This window comes from Somniosus microcephalus, chromosome 3, assembly GCF_052327205.1.
Source record: "Somniosus microcephalus isolate GS21.2 chromosome 3, FLI_Smic_1.0, whole genome shotgun sequence".
In the NCBI taxonomy this organism is placed as follows: Eukaryota; Metazoa; Chordata; class Chondrichthyes; order Squaliformes; family Somniosidae; genus Somniosus; species Somniosus microcephalus.
In genome coordinates this window covers 22672346-22698100 of record NC_140989.1, presented here as the reverse complement: position 1 = coordinate 22698100, position 25755 = coordinate 22672346, and the positions used below count along the sequence as shown (strand labels likewise).

The 25755-nt window shown below is 44.8% G+C and overlaps 1 protein-coding gene across 7 annotated transcripts in view; it reads right to left on the bottom strand.

Moving 5' to 3' along the window:
* The window catches only part of reps1 (RALBP1 associated Eps domain containing 1), an 80104-nt gene extending 62697 nt beyond the window's left edge, over positions 1-17407 (bottom strand). For 5 of the 7 annotated variants that reach the window (XM_085979260.1, XM_085979262.1, XM_085979261.1 and 2 more), the window contains exons 1-2: positions 17290-17379; positions 8735-8898 (exon numbers count right to left, since the gene is read on the bottom strand). The gene's annotated coding sequence lies outside the window, so the exon portion shown is untranslated. Of the gene's footprint in view, positions 1-8734; positions 8899-17289 lie in introns of all 7 variants that reach the window. The other 2 variants (XM_085979268.1, XM_085979269.1) reach the window with 1 other exon arrangement.
* Between the last annotated feature and the right edge of the window lie 8348 nt (positions 17408-25755).

Sequence of the window (25755 nt, the reverse complement as noted above, 5' to 3'; positions counted from 1 at the left end):
GTACTGCCTTCAGGAGGAGAGAGGAGGGGGAAAAAAGGCAAGAAAATAAAGCTCGGCTATTAAACTTCAGGTTTTGAGATCATCTACATTAATATGACATACATTTAATTTGTGCCCTCGAATAATCCTTAAAAAGCATTCTATATCTGGAATTGTCTCTACTATTTTTACATAAAATTTCAACAGTCAACTTAAAAGTCAATGTAAACTTAAGAAAATTTCCAGCATATGCACAACTTAATCTTAGCACTCTTTCTGTTCAAGATCAAAAACTATCAAATTACAACTCGACTCCTCCCTCCACGACCATCAATTTCAGCACATTTTAAAAATTGCCAGGGGCAATGTGGTGGTGCTGAGCATTAGAGCACGTTATTAACGCAAGTAGCAACCAAAGCAGTGGGTGGTGAAAGGGCAGTCTACACCCTCTGTGGTGACCCTCTGTATTCAGCTCCCAGGCCAGTATATAATACACCAGCAATATAAAGCTTTTAAGATTTCCAGACATTACTGGAAATTGGAAAATAAACACAATTTAAGTTAAAATTTGTAGCCAAACACCAAAATTTACCATCAGTAGTTGAGAATGCAGCCAGCCAGCATTCAATTACTTTCTTGCACAGGACATTTCAGCATTTGGCTGGTAGACTTCCAAAGCTATAAACATGGTCTGGAGGCTCGGATAATAATACAATCAGTTTAGATCTGAAATCACTATTGCAGCAGGTTAACTTTACAACTGGCTGCTGGGAATACAAGTAAATTACATGGGGAAAAAATCATGTCGCTTTGGAAATGGCAAGGCAGTACATTACTGTGCCTACTGTACCTACAATAGTCTGCACTCCCACATGGTAATTCATCACTCGCAAGTTAAACCAGTCAATTGCGAATTGAGTGAGTATTATGCCACCTTATGGCCTTGAGGTGTTAGTTTGGCTTGGCTCGGCTGGCAGTGTTCTCATCTAAATCAGGAGGTGGTGGGTTCAATTCCCACTCCAGTACTTGAGCATATAACCGAGGCCGCCACTTGTGCAGTAGGAATGCTGCACTGTTGGAGCACTTCAGAGGAGATGTTAAATAAAACCCCACCTGTCTGATCAGGGGGACATTAAAGATCCCATTGAAAAACTGCAGGGAGTTCACCAAGTGTTCTGATCAACAGAACAACAGAAAATGCTGGAAAAACTCAGCAGGCCAGGCAACATCCGTGGAGAGAAAATAGAGTCGACGTTTCGGGTCAAAACCCTTCGTCAAGACTGAAGAAACACAGGAAATGAAACAGGTTAAAAGGCCAGTTTGGGGACTGGGAAATGGGGATGAGAGAACAAAAGAGACGTGAAGAGACATTAAGAGGTATTCAAAACCAGACGAGATGGTGATCGGACTAGTAAAGAGACAAAAGACGGCTCTAGATTAGGTGTGAAATGCGCTGGCAGAATGGGAGACAGCTGCCATGTGGGAGAGAGAAAAAGGTGGAAGGGCACAAAACAAAGGTGTGGATAAAAAATATATATAAAAATGTAATAGGGGCCGAGGTTATGATCTGAAATTGTTGAACTGGATATCGAGTCCGGAAGGCTGTGAAGTGCCGAATCGGAAGGTGAGCGACATGTTCTGATCAACATTCCTCCCTGAACTAAACCCAACAAAAACAGATCCATTGGGGCTTTCATCACATTGTTATTTGTGGAATCGTTATGTATGCAAACAGCAACTGCACGCTTCAAAAGCAATTCTCTGTACGTGAAGTGCTTTGGGGCGTTTTAGAGACGTTATGAGGAGAGTTAACAGCAAGTTAATGCATAATAGCGCATAGAAAGAAATAGAAAATAGCGAGCCCCCAAAATGACAAGAATACCACAGGTCAGGCGCCTGTAATTCCTCTTATCGTCATGCAATTGATCTAGAACTTACTCATTGCTGAGCCTTCGAAGGACCCACTGTACCCGAGGAGAAAAATTAAAACTATGATTCATGGATTGCTGGTCTGAGAGATTGCAAGAGGCACAAGACACATCCAAGAAGAAAATGAACGTCTCTTCTCCATCTCCTCCAGCTTGCTTAAACAGCGGCCATTTAGAGAACACAAACATTTCACTGGGATTGTGTGTACGCCAGGGATGTAACTCTGATGAGAAAGTCCTCTTGGTTTCTTCTCAACTAAGAGGGAGCCTCAAACAGGATGAATTAAAGCAACGACTGCCAAAAAAAACTCAAGCGGCTTAAGATTCAGAGAAGCAGACACTTATGATGCTACAATGCTGCTTGCGCTGTCGAACAGTAACAGCAGAGACTTCCACAAGACACTCCAGTGAAACTGTTGCTCTGCTCATTTGCACTCGAGACAATCATACACTTAAGACTATAATTATCTTCATATAGACAAAGGTTTTATTTCACTTACACTAAAAATCTTACTGTCTGGGAGGAGCAAGCTTTTGTAAAATAGAATGCTAAAGCAATAGGCCTTATTTTCTACAGGAACCTACAGTACCCATCCATCACAACATCTTGAATGATTCAAGAATTTATGCCTTTGACCATTTCAAACACTGAACACACTTTGCATGAAGTGCTTCCTACATCAGGTATGAACTTGTCTTTTGCTGGTCTATAGCCATGTCCCCATATCCTGTAGTTGTGGATTACCATAAATCAGCCCTCTTGCCTTTTAAGGCAAAAATACAAGTTTTTCTAGCTTTTCCTTACAACTCAGTCCTCTAGCATTACTGCTCAACCTCGTGGTCCTTGTCGGCATCATTTCCAGGGCTTGGATGTTTTCTTTATGCCTTGGTGACTAGGACTGACTGAATGCAGTGCTCTGACCACAATACTATACAGTTTAAGCATAGCAGCAGCTAACTTTTAATCTGTCTTGCCAACATAGCTCAGCATTCAATTAGCTTTCTTGATTGCTGCTCCACAATGACTAGACATGCTAATAGTACAGTCTATAATCACTGCCTCAGCCAGCTCAACACCAGTAGCAGTGTGGCTCAGTGGGCAGCACACTCACCTCGGAGTCAGAAGGTCGTGGGTTCAAGTCCCACTCCAGGTACTGGAGCACAAAATTCTAGGCTGACACTCCCAGTGCAGTGCTGAGGGAGTGCTGCACTGTCAGAGGAGCTGTCTTTCGGAGGAGACGTTAAACCGAGGCCCCGTCTGCCCTCTCAGGTGGCGTAAAAGATCCTATGGCACTATTTTTTGAAGAAGAGCAGGGGAGTTATCCCCGGTGTCTTGGCCAATATTCATCCCTCAATCAGCATCACTAAAAACAGATTATCTGATCATTATCACATTGCTGTTTGTGGGAGCTTGCTGTGCACAAATTCGGTGCTGCGCTTCCCACATTACAACAGCGATTACACTTTAAAAAGTACTTCATTGGCTGTAAAACGCTTTGGGTTGTGAAAGGTGCTATATAAGTCACCAGACTGATACTTGGGATGGCAGGAATGACGTAGGAGGAGAGATTGGGTCGATTGGGCTTATACTCGCTGGAGTTTAGAAGAATGAGAGGGGATCTCATTGAAACTTATAAAATTCTAACAGGACCAGACAGACTAGATGCAGGAAGGATGTTCCCGATGGTCGGGGAGTCCAGAACCAGGGGTCACAGTCTAAGGATAAGGGGTAAGCCATTTAGGACTGAGACGAGGAGGAATTTCTTCACCCAGAGAGTGGTGAACCTGTGGAATTCTCTACCACAGAAGGCAGTAGAGGCCAATTCATTAAATATATTCAAGAAGGAGTTAGATATATTTCTTGAGGCTAAAGGGATCAAGGGGTATGGGGAGAAGGCAGGGACAGGGTACTGAATTTGGATGATCAGCCATGATCGCATTGAATGGCGGAGCAGGCTCGAGGGGCCGAATGGCCTACTCCTGCTCCTATCTTCTATCTATGTTTCTATAAATGCAAGTCTTTTTTTCTTTTCCTACTTTCTCCCAAGTCCTTCTGCTGTTGAGCATCATCTTCAGAGCTAACCATATGGCACTGTATTTCTGAAACCAGATCACTTATGGGCACTCCATTACACTGCTCCCTCTTCAGACAATTCCGTATCCGCCTCCAAGTACTGTATTACCAAGCTACCCACTGCCTTAAACTTGGGCAGCAGCATTTTATGCACACCTTTATGAAAAGTGTCCTGTGAGTCTATACATGTGTCACAGGCCTTCCCACTGTGAACTCGGGACGTCATTTCCTTTTTTAAAAAAAATATTTAAAATACTTCAGCAAGATTTCCCCTTTTGAAAATCAGGTTGACAACAACAACTTGTATTTATATAGCGCCTTTAACGTAGTAAAACGTCCCAAGGCGCTGCACAGGAGTATTTTAAGACAAAAAATGACACCAATCCACATAAGGAGAAATTAGGGCAGGTGACCAAAAGCTTGGTCAAAGAGGTAGGTTTTAAGGAGGGGAAAGAGAGGTAGCGAGGCGGAGAGGTTTAGGGAGGGAATTCCAGAGCTTAGGGCCCAGGCAACAGAAGGCACGGCCGCCAATGGTGGAGTGATTATAATCAGGGATGCTCAAGAGGGCAGAATTAGAGGAGTGCAGATATCTCGGGGGGTTGTGGGGCTGGAGGAGATTACAGAGATAGGGAGGGGCGAGGCCATGGAGGGATTTGAAAACAAGGATGAGAATTTTGAAATCGAGGTGTTGCTTAACCGGGAGCCAATGTAGGTCAGCGAGCACAGGGGTGATGGGCGAACGGGACTTGGTGCGAGTTAGGATACGGGCAGCCGAGTTTTGGATGACCTCAAGTTTACGGAGGGTAGAAGGTGGGAGGTCGGTCAGGAGTGCGTTGGAATAGTCAAGTCTAGAGGTAACAAAGGCATGGATGAGGGTTTCAGTAGCAGATGAGCTGAGGCAGGGGCGGAGACAGACGATGTTACGGAGGTGGAAGTAGGAGGTTTCTGTTATGCTACAGATATGTGGTCGGAAGCTCATTTCAGGGTCAGATATGACACCAAGGTTGCGAACAGTGTGGTTCAGCCTCAGACAGATGTTAGGGAGAGGGATGGAGTCGGTGGCTAGGGAACGGAGTTTGTGGCCGGGACCAAAAACAATGGCTTCAGTTGGAGAACATCCAGAACTGTATGTCAGACAAGCAGTCTGACAATTTAGACACCGTGGAGGGGTCGAGAGAAGAGGTAGTGAGGTAGAGCTGGGTGTCATCAGCGTACATGTGGAGACTGACTGTTTTAGGATGAGGTCACCAAAGGGTAACATGCAAATGAGAAATAGGAGGGGGCCAGGCATAGATCCTTGGGGGACACCAGAGGTAACAATGCGGGAGTGGGAAGAGAAGCCGTTGCAGGTGATTCTCTGGTTACGATTAGATAGATAAGAATAGAACCAGGCGAGTGCAGTCCCACCCAGCTGGACGATGGCGGAGAGGCGCTGGAGGAGGATGGAGTGGTCAACCGTGTCAAAGGCTGCAGACAAGTCAAGAAGAACGACTGTCATTTAACTAGGTTATTTTACGACAGACAATTTCCACCTTTGCTCTTGCTGAGTGAGTCAGTTATTTTGGGAGTTACTGGTGTAAAACTAATGGGTATCCAAGTTTGTTCTGTTGCCTTTTTGAAAAATAGATATTCCGGAGATCTTATTCCCAATCTAGTGGCTCCTCCTCTGCATTACCAGCTTTGCTTCATAGAACACCACTTAGCACCCTCAAGTATGTACCACCTGTCCCTGGGGATTTATTGGCTTTGAACCCTTTAAACCTGTGCAGGACCTCCACTCTCGAGTTGTTGAAATCATTACGTTTATTTTCTGAACCTCCTATAATTTGCGACTCCGCTTTCGTCTTTTCTAGTGAATAGTACGCTGCTGTGTGGTTACAGAATCTACCAGCTTCTGAAAAAAATGGTCAACAGGAAAGCCCATGAAAATCTATACACTCTAAAATAATGCTGGAGTGCGTTCAAGACTGTGATACCTTGTCTGGATTCAGGTGGCTACTCCTTTCTTGGCCTCTCTTGACCAACACCAGTTTGCCTATCATGCAAACAGATCAACGGAGGATGCAATCACAACTGCTCTACACTCGGCACTGAATCACTTAGATGGTAAGGAGACCTACATCAGAATGCTGTTCATAGACTACAGCTCAGCATGCAACACTATCGTCCCCAACAAGCTGGCCACCAAACTCCAAACTCTTGGCCTGAACACTTCCCTCTGCAACTGGACCCTGGACTTCCTAACAAACAGACCCCAGTCTGTCAAATTAGGTAACCACACCTCCCTCCCCCTGACCCTGAACACGGGGGCTCCACAAGGATGTGTGCTGAGCCCCCTCCTCTACTCCCTCTTCACCCACGACTGTGTGGCTGTTCATGGTTCCAACACCATCATCAAGTTTGCGGATGATACCACGGTAGTAGGCCAGATCACCAACAACGATGAGTCAGCCTACAGGGAGAAGGTCCAGCATCTCGTGAAGTGGTGCGCCAATAACAACCTGGCCCTTATCAAGAAAACCAAAGAAATCATTGTGGACTTCAGGAAGTCTAAAGGCGGAAGTCACACCCCCATCCACATCCATGGGGCTGTGGTGGAAAGGGTGGACAGCTTTAAGTTCCTCGGAGTCCACATCACGGAAGACCTCTCCTGGTCCCTCAATACCTCCTCTCTGGTGAAGAAGGCCCAGCAGCGCCTATATTTCCTAAGGAGGCTGAAGGGATGTAACCTGTCACCGCTGATCCTCTCTAACTTTTACCGCTGCACAATAGAGAGCATCCTGACGAACTGTATCACAGTATGGTATGGCAGCTGTAGCTACTATGACCGGAAAGCCCTGCAGCGGGTAGTCAAAACTGCCCAACACATTACCGTCACCCGGCTACCGACCATAGAGCACATATACCAGAAACGCTGTTTACGGAGGTCACGGTCCATCATCAAAGACCCTACCCACCCCAGCCACAGTCTGTTCGCCCTCCTGCCATCTGGGAGACGCTACACATGCATTCGCACCCGTACGACCAGATTTAGGAACAGCTTCTTTCCCAGGGCTGTCATCCTACTGAACTCCACAAATAAACTCTAAAGCCTGCAGATCTGCCAATGCACTTTATTATGGTTATGTTTATGTTAATATACTACAAGCCAAATGTATGTTGAATGTTTAAATGTCTTAATCTAAATGTACACTCTCGGGAGCCGCAAGCCTACATTTCGTTGTACTGCGTGCACTAACAATGACAATAAAAGTTGATTTGATTTGATTAAATCTAATAGTCAGTCATCAATCCTGTAGAGATTAAAATCATATAAAACGAACTCTGCAGTTCAGTATAACTGTTCAGAAACACCACTTTGTCCATCAGCTGGATCACTACCCTTATGATCTAGTATTACCATAAAGAAACACAAAAGCCACAAGATACAAAACCACAAGTCAATAACCACTGCAGTGTCAACAAGAGAAGAGACATCGATTCGGACAACAAAACCTGAATCAAACCCACTGAACACAAAACTCAAGACTGGAGAAGCTTTATAAAATTAGAAACTGCTGTAACACAGTCAGATAATAATGTTTATATTCTAGTTCTGATAGTCATATTCTATTTCAACTCCACAAAATGATAAAAACTTAGGTGTCAAACTGGCAATTCAAACCTGTGTACGCAGGGGTGTCTTTTTTGCTATTTATTTACAAGAGTTGAGGCATGCACACTGTCTACACGTCACACAGCAGCACTGCTAGTGCCTGAGAGTTATCGTTCAGAGGCAGTGAACAGCTGTATACCACGAAGCAGATACATCAGTGGGCAGTTTAATTAATCCAGCAATGAAAAGTGGTAATTTGGCAGCTGGAACTCAGCTTCTAAATTGGGAGTTTTTATTAGTTGGGCCAAAGAGCATGGAGTGCGGTTGCAGAGTCAGCCGCTGCGTCAGCTGTGGCTCAGTGGGCAGCACCCTAGCCTCGGAGTCAGAAGGTTGTGGGTTCAAGTCCCACTCCAGAGACTTGAGCACAACAATCTAGGCTGATGCTCCAGTGCAGTACTGAGGGAGTGCTGCACTGTCGGAGGTGCCGCCTTTCGGATGAGACGTTAAACCGAGGCCCCGTCTGCCCCCTCAGGTGGACGTAAAAGATCCCACAGCACTATTCCGAAGAAGAGCAGGGGAGTTCTCCCCGCTGTCCTGGCCAATATTTATCCCTCAATCAACATCACAAAAAAAGATTATCTGGTCATTATCACATTGCTGTTTGTGGGAGCTTGCTGTGTGCAAATTGGCTGCTGCATTTCCCACATTACAACAGTGACTCCACTGCAAAAAGTACTTCATTGGCTGTAAAGCGCTTTGAGACGTCCGCTGGTCACGAAAGGCGCTATAGAAATGGAAGTTTTTCTTTTCTTTCAAAGGACAACTTAATCAGTATTACTTAAACATCTCGGAAAAATAATTTACAAAGGGAAGTCTGCAATATAACTCCAGATTAGAGCAGGCACAAAAAACTGGGATAAACGTTTAATCTCTGGAAATACACACTGGGTCACAGTTATGCTGATGTAATATTACCTCAGCTGTGGGCCATCATGTAACTGTAATCTACAAGTCTATTCTCATATACTTGTTTTATCTACCCATTCAGCAAAGACAATGGATTCAAGGAACACAGTGACTTTTTCCTATACAGAGCAAACATTTCAACGTTAACAAAACAGGATCCCCCAACCCACTTGATAAATACCACAATTCTACCTGCCAATATTCTCAGCAAACCCCAAAACGTCTGTATAATGTGGTCTTCAGCAATGCAAGTCTATAAAAGCAGGTTACGTCACTGTACATTGCACAAAACTCAACTTCCTGGAAATCAGCCGCAGATTGGCTTCTTGATAAACATGTAGCAACGATAAATCATCCTGTGTGAATGTCAGAGACACAAAATATACCGTCAGTGCAGAAAATAAAGTGCAAGCCCTCACATAAAACTGCATCTATGCACTCTAAATACGTTATACTCGTGAATAATCATATGGCTGTAATCTAATTTGAGGCTTCAGATGACATCATTAGCACGTCACTCACAATTTATCCGAGTAGCTAGATGAGAATTATATTACAACCTTACAATCAGGATAGATACAGAACATTAATGAAATCCCTGTATATCACACCATGTAGCCTATTCTAAAGAGTATCTGCTGGTGTGTGAGCACTTTGGATGAGACTAGACTTTTGAACAAGACAGCAACAATTTCAAACACATTAGTTTAAATACCGGAGTGGGTATGAAACACAACAGGAATCAATTGAATCGCTTCACTTCTTTTCCTTGCAGTACCGTGATTTTAGTTCTAAAACACTTGGAAAAGGGGGAAACTCTAGAAATCAAGTATCATGAACACCAAGTACCTCCTCTGAACGAGACCACAAGTTTAATACACTAGCCCTGGATCTGCCAAAGTGGATTGAGACTGCTCAAATTATTCTACTGAGGGATCTTGCGTCCAGAGGCCACCATCTCATAGATTGGATTCAAATACAAGTCCCAAAGGTGAAAGGGCTGCATTCTAAACCTACAGTGCCACAGTCTCTCACATGATCATGCACTACAATAATTAGGGCACTTAGAAAACTGCTGCGTCAACCTTTTGATGCTGCACGTTCGTTCAAAAAAAGTCTTCTATTTGGTTACAGTAGAAAGGATTTTCAGCACCATTTTAGCCCTTTGAAGGTTGCGGTATAACGCTAGAAAACAAATCTGTCAATCAAGCAGGAAGCGTTACTTCCCAGCTTTGCCGAGTTGAAACACAGCAACATGCAACTGACATTTGTTTGTTTACCCCACCATTTTGAGTTCTTTTTCCGCTTTCTTGCTAAATTGGACCCATTGCTCCATGATATGGCCCTACACTACCCTGCCCCATGGACAAGATTCTACCTTGTAAAGAGTTTCTTTTCAAATTTAATTTTCTTGAGGTTTTAACCAGAGGGGGAAAAAAACCTCACTAATAGAAGTAAATGATCAAGTGCTTGATGCCAAAGCAGCTTTTGAAATAACAGGAATATTTCAGTACAAGGCAAAAAATACTTTAAAGGAGTGATTGCTAAAATATCCTGATTGTGATGCAGGCAAAGGGAAGTGGCAAAACCGAACAAAGTACTTCCCCACAAGGTGGAAAAGGGAGGTTTGCATCATTCATCGAAAACAGTAGGGGTCAAAGGGAGAGGACAAGCGTGCGATCATCCATGCAATCCAGTTCCCACTCAGCCATTTTGTGCAGTGAGGAAAGGACTCCTCACAGGGTCAATGTCAAGCACCACTAAAGAACGAGTAGAAAGGGCATTTGCAACGACAGCGCAGGAGACCGACGCCCACTCTCCTGGCTGTAGAAAGACAGAAGACAAAAAGAGAAAGCAACCTGGTCCACTAATGCACAACCTGTAAGCTAGTTAGAGAGCCCCACTGGCAGAAATCCAAGAGCAGATCTGCTGCCCGTGTGCTGAGCCAGGCAACAGTGCGTGGGAACTTAGGAGAAATATCTTCATTAATGAGGATTACAGAAGATGTATGTGGGGAGACGAGCGATTTACAGACACTACCAAATCATCTCTATACATACTAAGCACCATAAGTGTAAGATGGTTATTGTTGTAAACCTCAAGTCAAACACCAGACATAACTTACTTTGTCACAGCTGCTTTATATTATGTGCAAACGAAATACGTATTTAACTTACATACATTATGGAGCAGAGATGCACATTATACACACATTTTAAACTAAGCTTGGCTTTTGATCTTTTTCAGAACTTAACACTGCCTCCAGTTCCTACACCACAAACTACAAGATTACAAAGCAAAACTCAAGATTTGAATCTGCCGTCTTATAGGAGAAGAAAAAGAAACAAAATGCTGGCTTTGGACTCCTGTTTGGTAGGAACACACTGTATACGCCCCAGACCACAACACAATCAGGCACCACATATGAATCCAAGGATTTTTTTAAAAATTGGAAACATTTGAGACACGTTCGAATCGGTAAAGCTTATTGTAAAGTCACGACCGAATCCTTGGGCTCACTGACTGAAGAGGCTACATATAAAGAAAAAATGTTCATGATGTGCTCGAGGCTGTGTTGCATGTAATGCAATCACTCAAGCTTTGCTCTGAAGAATTGACAGTCAAGTGAAAAAAAATATGCATCACACACGCACACTCATTGCAGCCTATGAAGATACTACACATCATTCATTATGCATCATCACACGGTTTATAAATAAAACACAATTTTGCAGTTACCACGTCAATTCATCGTCACCCCTCCACCTCTGTCACACTACCTCACTGAAGATTTAGATCAGGACACCCCCTCTGGCAACCTGCTTAATTTTGTAACTTTTTTGAACTTATCTAAAAAAAACTGCTCACGTTCAAAAAGCAATTTTACTTTATAATCACACAGGCTTGTGAAAGCATCATTCACTGATTTATATTGGAACAGTTTGACAGTTTTACAGACGGACAATGTAACAAGGCACACAGTGGCTTATCGATACGGAGCTCTTTTAGAAGTCATGAAGCAAACTAAGTTGAAAGGGATATAGGCAAAGTTCAGAAATAATCAGACCAGTCCTTTATATTGTGAAAACGGTCGCGTGAAATTTCCACAGGGCGGGGGAATCTCCCAATCATCCAGGGTAACTTCGGTGTACAGCTGTTTACACCATTTCACCAGGGTTTCCATCAATCATGCACTAAAGTTACAACAGATGATCGGGAGAACCCCTGCGGAAATTATACCCCATTGCTTTTAAGTGATCGCAGTCTAATCTTCCAGCCAAGTCAAAGACAACCAGATACACGCTCAAAGAGAATAAAACTATAAGCAAACTGAAGCATGATGCACTTCCTGAAACCAACAATGTACTCTAAAGTATACAGTTATAAGTCAACATCCTGATAATTCACAGCACAGATCTGCAAGCCACATGGAATCACCCCTAAGATGGAATCGGAGCTTCTCAGAAAAGCAACGGTTTAGAGGCCTGGTCAGAATGAATCAAATGTAGACATTTTTGAGACAGGTAAAAGCTGGGAACTACCAACAGCAGGTAAATCTATTATTCAAAATGGTTACGAGGATAGCACGGTGGCATAGTGGTTAGCACTGTTGCCTCACAGCGCCAGAGACCCGGGTTCGAATCTGGCCTCGGGTGACTGTCTGTGTGGAGTTTGCACATTCTCCCCGTGTTTGCGTGGGTTTTCTCCGGGTGCTCCGGTTTCCTCCCACAGTCCAAAGATGTGCGGGTTAGGTTGATTGGCTATGATAAATTGACCCTTAGTGTTAGGGGGATTAAATACATGGGGTTACAGGGATAGGGTGGGATATGTGTTGGTGTAGGGGTTACGGGGATCGGGTGGGATATGTGTCGGTGCAGGCTCGATGGGCCGAAATGGCCTCTATCTGCACTGTGGGGTTTCTGTGATTCTGTGATTCTGTGATTACTACACACATTATGTTTCTGCAGAACCTGAATTTAGATCTCCAAAGAGAGCAAATACAGAAACAATATTTTTTATTAACAGAATTGAGTAATTAGCTTCCAGACTCATCAATTTCAAGCCCTACTTGGGTTATCAGTGTTTAAGTATCTTAATTGGATTTTAAAATTCTCATCCTCGCCCCTCCCTGTCTCTCAGCTCCTCCAGCCCCACAACCCTCAGATAGCTGCGCTCCTCCAATTCTGGTCTTGAGCATCCCAAATGTTAACTGCTCCACCAATGGCGGCCGTGCCTTCAGCTGCCGAGGCCCCAAGCTCTGGAATTCCCTCCCTAAACCTCTCCGCCTCTCTTTCCTTCTTTAAGACGCTCCTTAAAACCTACCTCTGCCCCAATATCTCATGTGGCTCGGTGTCGAACATGGTGTCACGCTCCTGTGAAGCACCGCGGGACGTTTTACTACGGAAAAGGCGTTATATAAAATACAAGCTGTTGGTGTTGGTATTAGGAGAGCTTCCACCATAAGTAACCAGGTACAGGAAAAACCAACAGTAGTTACCAGGGTTGTTATTTGGCTTGTGGGCAAGCAGAAAATAATGTATTCCAGCCCACCAGAAGACTGTCCCCATTTTTCAGTGATCACTGACAACAGGTTCATTCCTCATCAGATACTGACAGTGGAACTATGAGTGCAGTTTTCTTTATTGGAGAGATTTTTGTAGTTGAAGAAATTGTTACTTTTGGCAAGGGAATTATTGGAAGAAAATCTAGACGTTCTCCAATGACTAAAAGACAGCATGGCGTGGATCAGGAAGGGCTTGTGCTTCGCTGATAATGCATTAATGCAGACAGATTCCTTGGTATGGTGACACATAGAAACATAGAAGATAGGAGCAGGAGTAGGCCATTCGGCCCCTCGAGCCTGCTCCGCCATTTAATGAGATCATGGCTGATCATCCAAATTCAGTACCCTGTCCCTGCCTTCTCCCCATATCCCTTGATCCCTTTAGCCTTAAGAAATATATCTAACTCCTTCTTGAATATATTTAATGAATTGGCCTCCACTGCCTTCTGTGGTAGAGAATTCCACAGGTTCACCACTCTCTGGGTGAAGAAATTCCTCCTCATCTCTGTCCTAAATGGCCTACCCCTTATCCTTAGACTGTGACCCCTGGTTCTGGACTCCCCCGACCATCGGGAACATCCTTCCAGCATCTAGTCTGTCCAGTCCTGTTAGAATTTTATAAGTTTCAATGAGATCCCCTCTCATTCTTCTAAACTCCAGTGAGTACAAGCCCAATCGACCCAATCTCTCCTCATGTCATTCCTGCCATCCCAGGTATCAGTCTGGTGAATCCTCACTGCACTCCCTCCATGGCAAGAACATCCTTCCTCAGATAAGGCGACCAAAACTGCACACAATACTCAAGATGTGGTCTCACTAAGGCCCTGTACAACTGCAGCAAAACATCCTTGTTCCTGTACTCAAACCCTCTCGCTACGAAGGCCAACATACCATTTGCCTTCTTAACCGCCTGCTGCACCTGCATGCTTACCTTCAGCGACTGGTGCACAAGGACACCGTTCAGATAATAAGCTGCCTTCCTGTTTTTGCCACCAAAGTGGATAACCTCGCATTTATCCACATTATACTGCATCTGCCCAATCACCCAACCTGTCCAAATCATACTGGAGTTTCTCGGCATCCTCCTCACAGCACACATGCCCACCCAGCTATGTGTCGTCTGCAAACTTGGAGATATTACATCTAGTTCCCTCGTCTAGATCATTAATATATATTGTGAATAGCTGGGGTCCTAGCGCCGATCCCTGCGGTACCCCACTAGTCACTGCCTGCCACTCGGAAAAAGACCCGTTTATTCTAACTCTTTGCTTCCTGTCTGCCAACCAGTTCTCTATCCAAGTCAGTACCTTGCCCCCAATCCCATGTGCCTTAACTTTACACGCTAATCTCTTATGCGGGACCTTATCGAAAGCCTATCTGGTGCTTGCCCAAGAGGCCAATCATGTTTGAGCCTTCACGTTGCACAGTGACAGGCTATCCAACTCGTATCCTATCTTCATCCAACATCAGGCAAGATATCAACTGAATAGCAATTAAGTGCAAGAATCTTTGCCAATTCTAGAGCCCGACCACTGCCCTGGCTGACAGCCAACTCAGCGCACACCAGGCAAGATGAAATGGAACCATGAAAAATAGAACTCAAAGGTTTTAAAATTCTGGTCAAACCACATCACATCCCTCATTCTCAGACACCACTGATAGAAGTCATTTATGCCCAATTTTCCACATTTCTCAACCCAGCACTGTATCTAAATAAATATAATAAAATAAAATAATTAAGCATAACTAAACTTGTTCCTGAAAGCTGGATAGATTTACTGCAAGTGGCCAGGTTGCTATGGGAGAAGCCATTCGGTTGGATTCTCACCCCCTGCCGCCCTTTAATTGATTAATAAGCACGGTGCCGTCACGAACAGCGAAGGCTTCATCTAATACACATTGAAACAAAACGAGCAATACCTTTGGAAAACAGCAACAAGCCTCTAAGCTCACGCCGATTGGTCAAAGTTTCCCTCGTAATCCCAATTATTAAAAAACTGGCTGTAAAGTGCTTTGGGATGGCCAGTGGTCGTGAAAGGCGCTATATAAATGCAAGTCTTTCTTTCTTTTAATATATTCCTGAATACCCAGAACGTACCCAAGAAACTGCCATAAAACACTGGAATGAGAGATGGCCAGTCATAGGATATACGGCACAGAAACAGGCCATTCAGCCCAACCAGTCCATGCCGGCGTTTATGCTCCACTCGAGCCTCCTCCCGTCTTTCCTCATCTATCAACAGAACCCTCCATTCCCTTCTCCCTCATGTGTTAATCTAGCCTCCCGTTATATGCATCTATACTATTCGCTTCAACCACTCACTGTGGTAGAGAATTCCACATTCTCACCACTCTTTGGGTAAAGTAGTTCCTTCTGAACTCCCCATTTGATTTCTGGGTGACTCTCATATTGATGGCCTCCAGTTATGCTCTTCCCCACAAGTGGAAACACTCTCTCGGGTGTCTACTCTATCACAAATTTAAAGACCGCTATTAGGTCACCTAATTCTCACTTTTGTTTTCAAATCCCTCAATGGCCTCGCCTCCCCCTCCCTATCTCTGCAAACTCCCCCAGACCCACAACGTTACACCTTCCGCCGAGATACCTGCGCTCCTCTAATTCTGCCCTCTGGAGCATCCCCGATTTTAATGGCTCAACCATTGGCGGCCGTGCCTTCGGTTGCTTGGACCCCAAGCTCTGAAATTCCCTGCCTAAACCTCGCCGCCTCTCTCCTCCCTTTAAGGTGCTCCTTAAAACCTACCTCTTCAACCAAGCTTTTGGCCTCCTGTCCTAATTTCTCCTTATGTGACTCGGTGTCAATTTTTATTTTGTCTTGTAATAGAAACATAGAACATAGAAGATAGGAGCAGGATTAGGCCATTCGGCCCCTCGAGCCTGCTCCGCCATTCAATGAGATCATGGCTGATCATCCAAATTCAGTACCCGGTCCCTGCTTTCTCCCCATATCCCTTGATCCCTTTAGCCTTAAGAAATATATCTAACTGAAGGTAAGCATGCAGGTGCAGCAGGCAGTTAAGGCGGCAAATGGTATGTTGGCCTTCGTAGCGAGAGGGTTTGAGTACAGGAACAAGGATGTCTTGCTGCAGTTGTACAGGGCCTTGATAAGACCACACCTTGAGTATTGTGTGTAGTTTTGGTCACCTTATCTGAGGAAGGATGTTCTTGCCATGGAGGGAGTTCAGCAAAGATTCACCAGGCTGATACCTGGGATGGCAGGACTGACGTATGAAGAGAGATTGGGTCGATTGGGCTTATACTTGCTGGAGTTTAAAAGAATGAGAGGGGATCTCATTGAAACATAAAATTCTGACAGGACTGGACAGACTAGAAGCAGGAAGGATGTTCCCGATGGCCGGTGAGTCCAGAATCAGGGGTCACCGTCTAAGGATAAGGGGTAAGCCATTTAGGACAGAGATGAGGAGGAATTTCTTCACCCAGAGAGTGGTGAACCTGTGGAATTCTCTACCACAGAAGGCAGTGGAGGCCAATTCATAAATATATTCAAGAAGGAAGTTAGATATATTTCTTAAGGCTAAAGGGATCAAGGGATATGGGGAGAAAGCAGGGACAGGGTACTGAATTTGGATGATCAGCCATGATCTCATTGAATGGCGGAGCAAGCTCGAGGGGCCGAATGGCCTACTCCTGCTCCTATCTTCTATGTAACTCCTTCTTGAATATATTTAATGAATTGGCCTCTACTGCCTTCTGTGGTAGAGAATGCCGCAGGTTCACCACTCTCTGGGTGAAGAAATACTCCCTGTGAAGCGACTTGGGGACCTTTATTTGGCACTGCATCAATACACAAGTTGTTGTCAGGTGGTCCTACAGCAAAGCACCACTTTCCCCCCTGCCCTGGACTCTGCGCCTGCGCCTGCGCGAGGCCGGCGTGGCAGGCTGGGAAATGTAGTTTTTCCCGGCCCGCTCCCGGCTCCCGGCCCGGCCATGTCGGCCTGCTCCGCTCGCATTCCCGACCGAACTCCCCGCCCACCCCTCGCCCCCTTCTTCCCTGCCGGGAATTCAAACCGCTCCTCGCCCCCTCCTGCCTCACACCCCTTTGGCCTGGATCGCATTCGGCCGCCCCCATACACACACAATCGTGCAAAAGAAGGAAAATGAGCGTCAGTGAAGCAGCAGCCGCGGCCCCGGCTCTCCTCCTACCTCCTTGGTAGTAGTCTTTCCAGCGTAATGGCCGCCCCGGGGTCCCGCAACCAGATCGCGCGAGCCGCGCTCTGAGAGGGCGGGGGTGAGCGGAATCTCCTCATCTCGCGAGATCTGCTCACATCGTTGGGGAAGGGGGCGGCAGAATCCAATGAAGCGGGAGGAGGATCTTCAGATCTCGCGAGATTCGGGGATCGCTCTCCCCCCCCCGATAAGCGGGATCTGCAGTGAGTGCGCGTGCGCGTCTCTCCTCCACACAAAGAACTCCAGTCCCAACATTTTATTGTTTTACCTGTAAAAAAATGTTATCATTGTATTTATTATATTGTTGACCATAAAGCTGTTTTTTGGAGGCTTCATCCTTTTTATTGTGCGCAATGAATGTAATGGATTTACTATGTAACTGATGAGTTGTATAAGTACTGTTGTACTTGAATGTTAAAATTTTTTCAAAGGACAACAGTTAATACCAAGCAAAAATGAAGAGTTACTAGATTGCCAATAGGACTGGTATGTATTGTTTTTTTTTACTATGGGTACCTGTATTGTTGACATTGTTTTTGTCTGGAAAAATGTATTTTTGTATTTGTACTGTTAATCCTAAAGGTGTTTTTTTTTAAGGTTTAGTCTTATTGTGGTTAATGAATGTAATGGATTTATCATGTAATTGATGAGTTGTGAGAAGTACTACCAGATTTAAATAAAAGATTAATAACAACAGAAAATGCTGGAAAAACTCAGCAGGCCAGGCAACATCCGTGGAGAGAAATTAGAGTCGACGTTTTGGGTCGAAACCCTTTTTCAAAACTGGAAAGGAAATGAAATAGATCGAAAGGCAGGGCTGGGAGAGAACAAAAGAAGTGAAGAGACATTAAGAGGTATTCAAAACGAGACGAGATGGTGATCGGACTAGTGGAGACAAAAGACGGCTCGAGATTAGGTGTGAAATGCTCTGGCAGAATGAGAGACAGCTGTCATGTGGGAGAGAGAAAAAAGAGGGGGGGGTGGGTGGGGAAAGGGCCAAAACAAAGATGTGGATAAAATATAAGCAAAAATGTAATAGGGGCCGAAGTTATGATCTGAAATTGTTGAACTCGATGTTGAGACCGGAAGGCTGTAAAGTGCCTAATTGGAAGATGAGGTGCTGTTCCTTGAGTTTACGTTGAGCTTCCGTGGATGTGCAGTGAGTGTGCGCATGCACGGCTCTCCTCCACACAAAGAACTTCAGTCACAACATTATTGTTTTACCTGTAAAAATTTTTTATTATTGTATTTATATTGTTGACCATAAAGCTGTTTTTTGGAGGCTTTATCCTTTTTATTGTGGTCAATGAATGTAATGGATTTACTATGTAATTGATGAGTTGTATAAATACTGTTGTACTTGAATGTTAAAATTTTAAAAAAAGGACAACAGGTAATACCAAGCAAAAACAAAGAGTTAACAACAGAAAATGCTGGAAAAACTCAGCAGGCCAGGCAACATCCGTGGAGAGAGAAACAGAGTCAACGTTTCGGGTCGAAACCCTTCGTCAAAACTGGAAAGGAAATGAAACAGATCGAAAGGCAGGGCTGGGGAGAGAACAAAAGAAGTGAAGAGACATTAAGAGGTATTCAAAACGAGACGAGATGGTGATCGGACTAGTGGAGACAAAAGACGGCTCGAGATTAGGTGTGAAATGTTCTGGCAGAATGAGAGACAGCTGCCATGTGGGAGAGAGAAAAAAAGGAAAGGGCGGGGGAAAGGGCCAAAACAAAGATGTGGATAAAACAAATAAGTAAAAATGTAATAGGGGCCGAGGTTATGATCTGAAATTGTTGAACTCGATATTGAGTCCGGAAGGCTGTAAAGTGCCTAATCGGAAGATGAGGTGCTGTTCCTCGAGCTTACGTTGAGTTTCCGTGGAACAATGCAAGAGGCCGAGGACGGTGAGGTCCGAGTGGGAATGGAGCGGTGAATTAAAATGACAGGCGACCGGAAGCTCGGGGTCCCCCTTACGGACTGAATGGAGGTGTTCCGCAAAGCGGTCACCCAATCTGCGTTTGTGTGCGCGGCTCTCCACACAAAGAACCCCAGTCACAACATAATCGTCTTACCTGTAAAAATTTTTTATTATTGTTGACCATAACGCTGTTTTTTTTGGAGGCTTTATCCTTTTTATTGTAGTGAATGAATGTAATGGATTTACTATGTAATTGATGAGTTGTATAAGTACTGTTATACTTGAATGTTAAAATTTAAAAAAGGACAACAGGTAATACCAAGCAAAAACAAAGAGTTACTAGATTGCCAATAGGACTGGCGTAAAATTGTTTTTCACTATTGGTACCTGTACTGTTAATATTATTGGTTTATCCGTAAAATTTACCACTGCATTTACACTGTTAACCCTAAAGCTGTTTTTTAAGGCTTTGTTTTATTGCGGCTAATGAATTAATAGATTTATTATGTAATTGATGAGTTGTAACAAGTACTACCATATTTAAATAAATATGATTGACTCAAAAAAAGAACTTCAGTGACGTGTTTGGAACCCAAAGTCGAGTGTGAGGAATTAAACGGCCTCCATTTTGTTTTCAGTTGGTGTATTTTTGGGGGGGGGCTGGGTTTGTCGCCCCCAGTTTCTCCTCAGGTGGCTGGGTGTCAATTTTTTTGTTGTTGTTGTGTCTTAAAATACTCCTGCTCCGCACCTTGGGGGCGTTTTATGACGTTAAAGGCCCCTATATGAATAAGTGAAAAAGTGTAACATCCCCCCCACCGACACCTGGGCCCCTGGCCCAAGACCGCACACAAAGTGGAGGAGAAGCATCCGGAGGAAGGCGCCGAACACCTCGAGTCTCTTCGCCGGGAGCAAGCGGAAGCCAAGCGCAAGGAGCGCATGTCAACCCAAGCACCCCACACCCACCCGCCCCTTCAACCAGCGTCTGCCCCCACCTGTGACAGAGACTGTAGGTCCCGCATTGGACTCATCAGTCACCTGAGAACTCATTTTTAATGGGGAAGCAAGTCATCCTCGGTTCCGAGGGACTGCCTAAGAAGAAGAAACATAGAGGATAGGAGTAGGAGTAGGCCATTTGGCCCCTCGAGCCTGCTCCGCCATTCAATGAGATCATGGCTGATCATCCAAATTCAGTACCCTGTCCCTGCCTTCTCCCCATATCTCTTGATCCCTTTAGCCTTAAGAAATATATCTAACTCCTTCTTGAATATATTTAATGAATTGGCCTCCACTGCCTTCTGTATTAGAGAATTCCACAGGTTCACCACTCTCTGGGTGAAGAAATTCCTCCTCATCTCTGTCCTAAATGGCTTACCCCTTATCCTTAGACTGTGACCCCTGGTTCTGGACTCCCCGGCCATCGGGAACATCCTTCCTGCATCTAGTTTGTCTAGTTCTATTAGAATTTTATAAGTTTCAATGAGATCCCCTCTCATTCTTCTAAACTCCAGCGAGTATAAGCCCAATCGACCCAATCTCTCCTCATACGTCATTCCTGCCTAACATCTCAAGTCTCTTCACTGGGAGCAAGCGGAAGCCAAGCGCAGGCAGCTCAAGGAGCGCACGTCAACCCAAGCAGCCCACCCACCCTCCCCTCCAACCACCGTCTGCCCCACCTGTGACAGAGACTGTAGGTCCCGCATTGGACTCATCAGTCACCTGCAAAGTCATTTTTAATGTGGAAGCAAGTCATCCTTGGTTCCGAGGGACTGCCTAAGAAGAAGATATGAATACAAGTAGTTGTCGTTGGATAGTCAGGAGGACTGCAACAAATTACAGGAGGACATCAATAAACTTGCAGAATGGGCGTACAGGAAACTTTCGATTTACCGGCACCTAAATAACCGGAAATGTCAGTTAACTGGCAAAATTCAGGAGTCGGTTCAGGTAACTTTTATTACTTGCACAGCAACAAATGGAGGAAGGCAAGAGTGTGGCTGCAGCTGTTGCTAAGCTACAGAGATGCTTGCAACTTGTGGACATTGTTCTGAAGCTGTTGCTAAGCAACAGGGTTTGTTGCTTTATACGGAGCTCTCAGCTCCGTATCTTTTACTATAGCGTTCGGTTATCCGGAATTTTTGATGAACCGGCACCACGTCGGTCCCGTCCGTGCTGGATAAAAAAAAGTTTCCTGTATAATGACACTCGTTACGGCACAGACAAGATGGGCCGCAATGGTCTCCTTCAGTGCTGTAAATTTCTATATGATAATACTGAACACGAGAAGGTTCTCGCAGGCCGACCAGCCGGCTCCGCTCACCCAACAACTTGGACAACTGCCTTTTGAGACGGTTCCTGTCTGCTTCCTGGGAGGAGGCTTCAATGTCGCAGGACCACAGCAACATCCACTGTACCAACCGGGCCATTCGGCTGTGAAGTTGAGAACGTTTCCATCAGGGAAATAAATATACTCAACGACTGAGCCTCCGCAGCCTGCTGGGGTAGAAAATTCCAAAGATTCACCACCTTCTGAGTGAAGACATTTCTCCTCATCTCAGTCCTAAGAAGAGATTAATAAACTTGCGGAATGGGCATATAACTGGCAACTGAAGTTCAACACAGATAAATGTGAGGTATTACATTTTGGTAGGAAGAATAGGGAGGTCACTTATTACAAATACACAAATCACTAAAAGTTGTGACGCAGGTTAACAAGGCCATTAAAAAAAGCAAACCAAGCACTAGGGATTATTTCTAGAGGAATAGATTTGAAAAATAGGGAAGTTATGCTCAACCTGTATCGAACCTTGGTTAGACCACGCTTAGAGTACTGCGTACAGTTCTGGTCGCAATATTACAAAAAGGATATAGAGGCACTGGAGAGGGTGCAGAGAAGGTTTACAAGGATGATACCAGAAATGTGAGGGTATACATATCAGGAAAGGATGAACAGGCTGGGTCTCTTTTCTCTTGAAATAAGAAGGCTGAGGGGTGACCTAATAGAGGTCGTTAAAATTATGAAAGGTTTTGATAGAGTGGATACAGAGAGAATGTTTCCACTTGGGTGGAAGAGCATAACTAGAGGCCATCAATATAAGATAGTCACCAAGAAATCCAATAGGGAATTCAGAAGACACTTCTTTACCCAAAGAGTGGTGAGAATGTGGAACTCGCTACCACAGGGAGTGGTTGAAGCAAAAAGTATAGATGCATTTAAGGGAAGGCTAGACAAACGTGAGGGAGAAAGAAAGACTTACATTTATATAGCGCCTTTCACAACCACCGGACGTCTCAAAGCACTTTACAGCGAATGAAGTACTTTTGAAGTGGAGTCACTGTTGTAATGTGGGAAACATGGCAGCCAATTTGCACACAGCAAGCTCCCACAAACAGCACTGTGATAATGACCAGATAATCTGTTTTTGCTATGTTGGTTGAGGGATAAATATTGTCCAGGACACCAGGGATAACTCCCCCTGCTCTTCTTCGAAATAGTGCCATGGGATCTTTTATGTCCATCTGAGAAAGCAGACAGGGGTCTCGGTTTAACGTCTCATCTGAAAGACAGCACCTCCGACAGTGAATCATACAAAATTATTACAGGGCTTGATAGGGTGGATGCTGGGAGAATGTTTCCCTTGGCTGGGGAGTCTGGAACCAGGGGCCACAGCCTCAGGCTAAAGGGCAGGCCATTCAGGTCTGAGATGAGAAGAAATTTCTTCACACAGAGTGACATGAATCAGTCATTCATGAAAGAAAGACTTATGAAATAATACTGAGCGGCCTGTGGGTGGCGCTGTCCAGGGAGAGTATAAATACTTGGGCATGGGCCCAGCTTGCGCAGGACATTCTTAACAGGAACTAGTGAAGGACACAACTAGACCTCCATGTTGTAAAACAGTTGATTAAAGCTTTGTTTAACGCTTAGACCAAGTGCCTGGTATTCTTACGTCACAGAGGGTGGTGAATCTTTGGAATTCTCTACCCCAGAGGGCTGTGGAGGCTCAGTCATTGGGTATATTCAAAACAGAAGTTAATAGATTTCTGACTAGTAAGGGCATCAAGGGATATGGCGATAGGGCTGGTGAATGGAGTTGATGCAGAAGATCAGCCATGATCTCATTGAACGGCGGAGCAGGCTCGAAGGGCCAAATGGCCGACTCCTGCTCCTATTTCTTATGTTCTGGTGCAGCACTCCACTGGAGTGTCAGCCTAGCTTTATGTGTTCAAGTCCCTGGAGTGGGATTCTGAACCCACAACCTTCTGATTCAGAGGCGAGAGTGCTGCCAACTGAGCCACAGCTGAAGGGTATAGAGGGTTATGCTGATAGATTTAGATGAGGAAAGACGGGAGGAGGCTCGAGTGGGGCATAAACGCCGGCATGGACTGGTTAGGCCGAATGGCCTGTTTCTGTGCTGTATATCCTATGTAAACTTATGCAATTTAGAAAAGCCAACACGCCCCGGGTTCTTACTTTGGTTAGCAAATCCCGCAACGCTGCCTTCTGCAATGTGGGTGATGTGGAGCTGGACAGTCTGCACTGATTGGCTTGAGCGGGCCGCGTGACCCCCTAAAAAAAAAACGTCAACCTGGTCACGTGGCCCACCCTCCGCGCGCTTGACAATGGCCGTTTCTTTCTGGCGGGACGGCCGCCATTTTGTGGCGTGATGGAGGCCAGGGGGGATTTTTATTTTGCAGGAACAATGAGCTGCAGCTTAAAGAGTTGGAGGATTAACATTCGTGAATGGAATCCAACTGGACATCTGACTTAGGTACAAAAGCAAAATACTGCGGATGCTGGAAGTCTGAAATACAAACAGAAAAATGCTGGGAATACTCAGCAAGTCAGGCAGCATCTGTGGAAAGAGAAACAGAGTTAACATTTCAGGTCGATGACCTTTCGTTAGAGATGTAAACTCCATGTAAACTCCCCAACCCATATCTAGATTTCAAATAAAGCTGTTGGACTATAACCTGGTGTTGTGTGACTTCTTACACATATCTAGATTGGTTGGGAAGCTGGACTGAGAAATAACAATTAAAATTTAAAGTTATCAAGTGCAAAGCAATGAGACTAAGGAAGAAGAATAAACATTGAGACAATAATGTAAATGCCATTGCTCTACAGGATACAGCATTGGAAATGGGTGGTCAGATCATTTAAACCATCTGCACAGTGTGCAGCAGTGGTAAATAAGACAAATGGGTTCTTGGTTTGTCTCATACATGGAATAGAACACAAATCATAGGATGTGATACTGAGCCTGTACAAGACATTAGTTAAAGAATTAGTTTGTCTCCATTTGGGGTATTGTCTGCATTTCTGGTTGCCATCTTCCAGAAAGGGCATCATGGCATTGGAAAAAGAGCAGCAAAGGGCTACCCATCTGATACTGGGCATCAGGCACCTGAGCTACAAGGAGAGACTACAGACTCTTTGTTTGTTTACGCTGGTGAAGAAGAGACTGAGAAAGGATTTGATTGACGTATTCTAGATCCTTGAGAGTATCGACATGTTAAACCCTGAGAAACTCTTGACCATGGCGCCAAGAACAACAGCGAGTGGGTGTGGAATGAATCTCAGAAGAGTGTAGGCGAATGGAGAGATCAGATATGGCTATCTGATTCAGACAGTTGTGAATGTTTGGATGGACTGCTAAGGGAGGTAATCAAGGCTGAGAATATTAGTAATTTTAAGAAGGAGTCGGACAGGCATTAAGCAATGATATCAACTGAGGGATATACAACTGTGTTCTGTTTTTGAATTCTTGAGACTGGCCAAATCGACCAAAATGGTCTTCTCCAATCCTGTATGTTCCTCTGCCCCACTGTTCTTTTATCAGTGATGCATTAAATTCACTTGAGGGGCCCAAGTAATCTGACATGAAGGGGAATCACATTGTTTGAGACATGTCTACTCATGCCACAGACATGCAAAGACCAATTTATATATGTGCTGAAAATGTTCATTCCTTGTGAGCTTAAATCTCTTCCGACCGTACGTCACTTTATGCACCTATTGCTCCATTTTACACTGATGCTAAACTCATGTGGTGTAAATCTGGATTTAGGTCCCAGCTTTGCTCCAAAGTGAGGTGGAGTGAGACTCCCTTGAGGAGGTCATCTCAGACAGGGGGGGCACGGTGGCATAGTGGTTAGCACTGTTGCCTCACAGCGCCAGGGACCCGGGTTCAAATCCGGCCTTGGGCGACTGTCTGTGTGGAGTTTGCACATTCTCCCTGTGTCTGCGTGGGTTTCCTCCGGGTGCTCCGGTTTCCTCCCACAGTCCAAAGATGTGCGGGTTAGGTTGATTTGGTTATGATAAATTGACCCTTAGTGTTAGGGGATTAAATACGTGGGGTTACGGGGATAGGGTGGGATATGTGTCGGTGCAGGCTCGATGGGCCGAAATGGCCTCTATCTGCACTGTGAGGATTCTGTGATTCTTCTGTGATTAAGTCAGATCAAGACCTGACTCTATAATTTAGGCTGCGTTTGCATTATAATTGTAGCGTCGGTGTGAAGG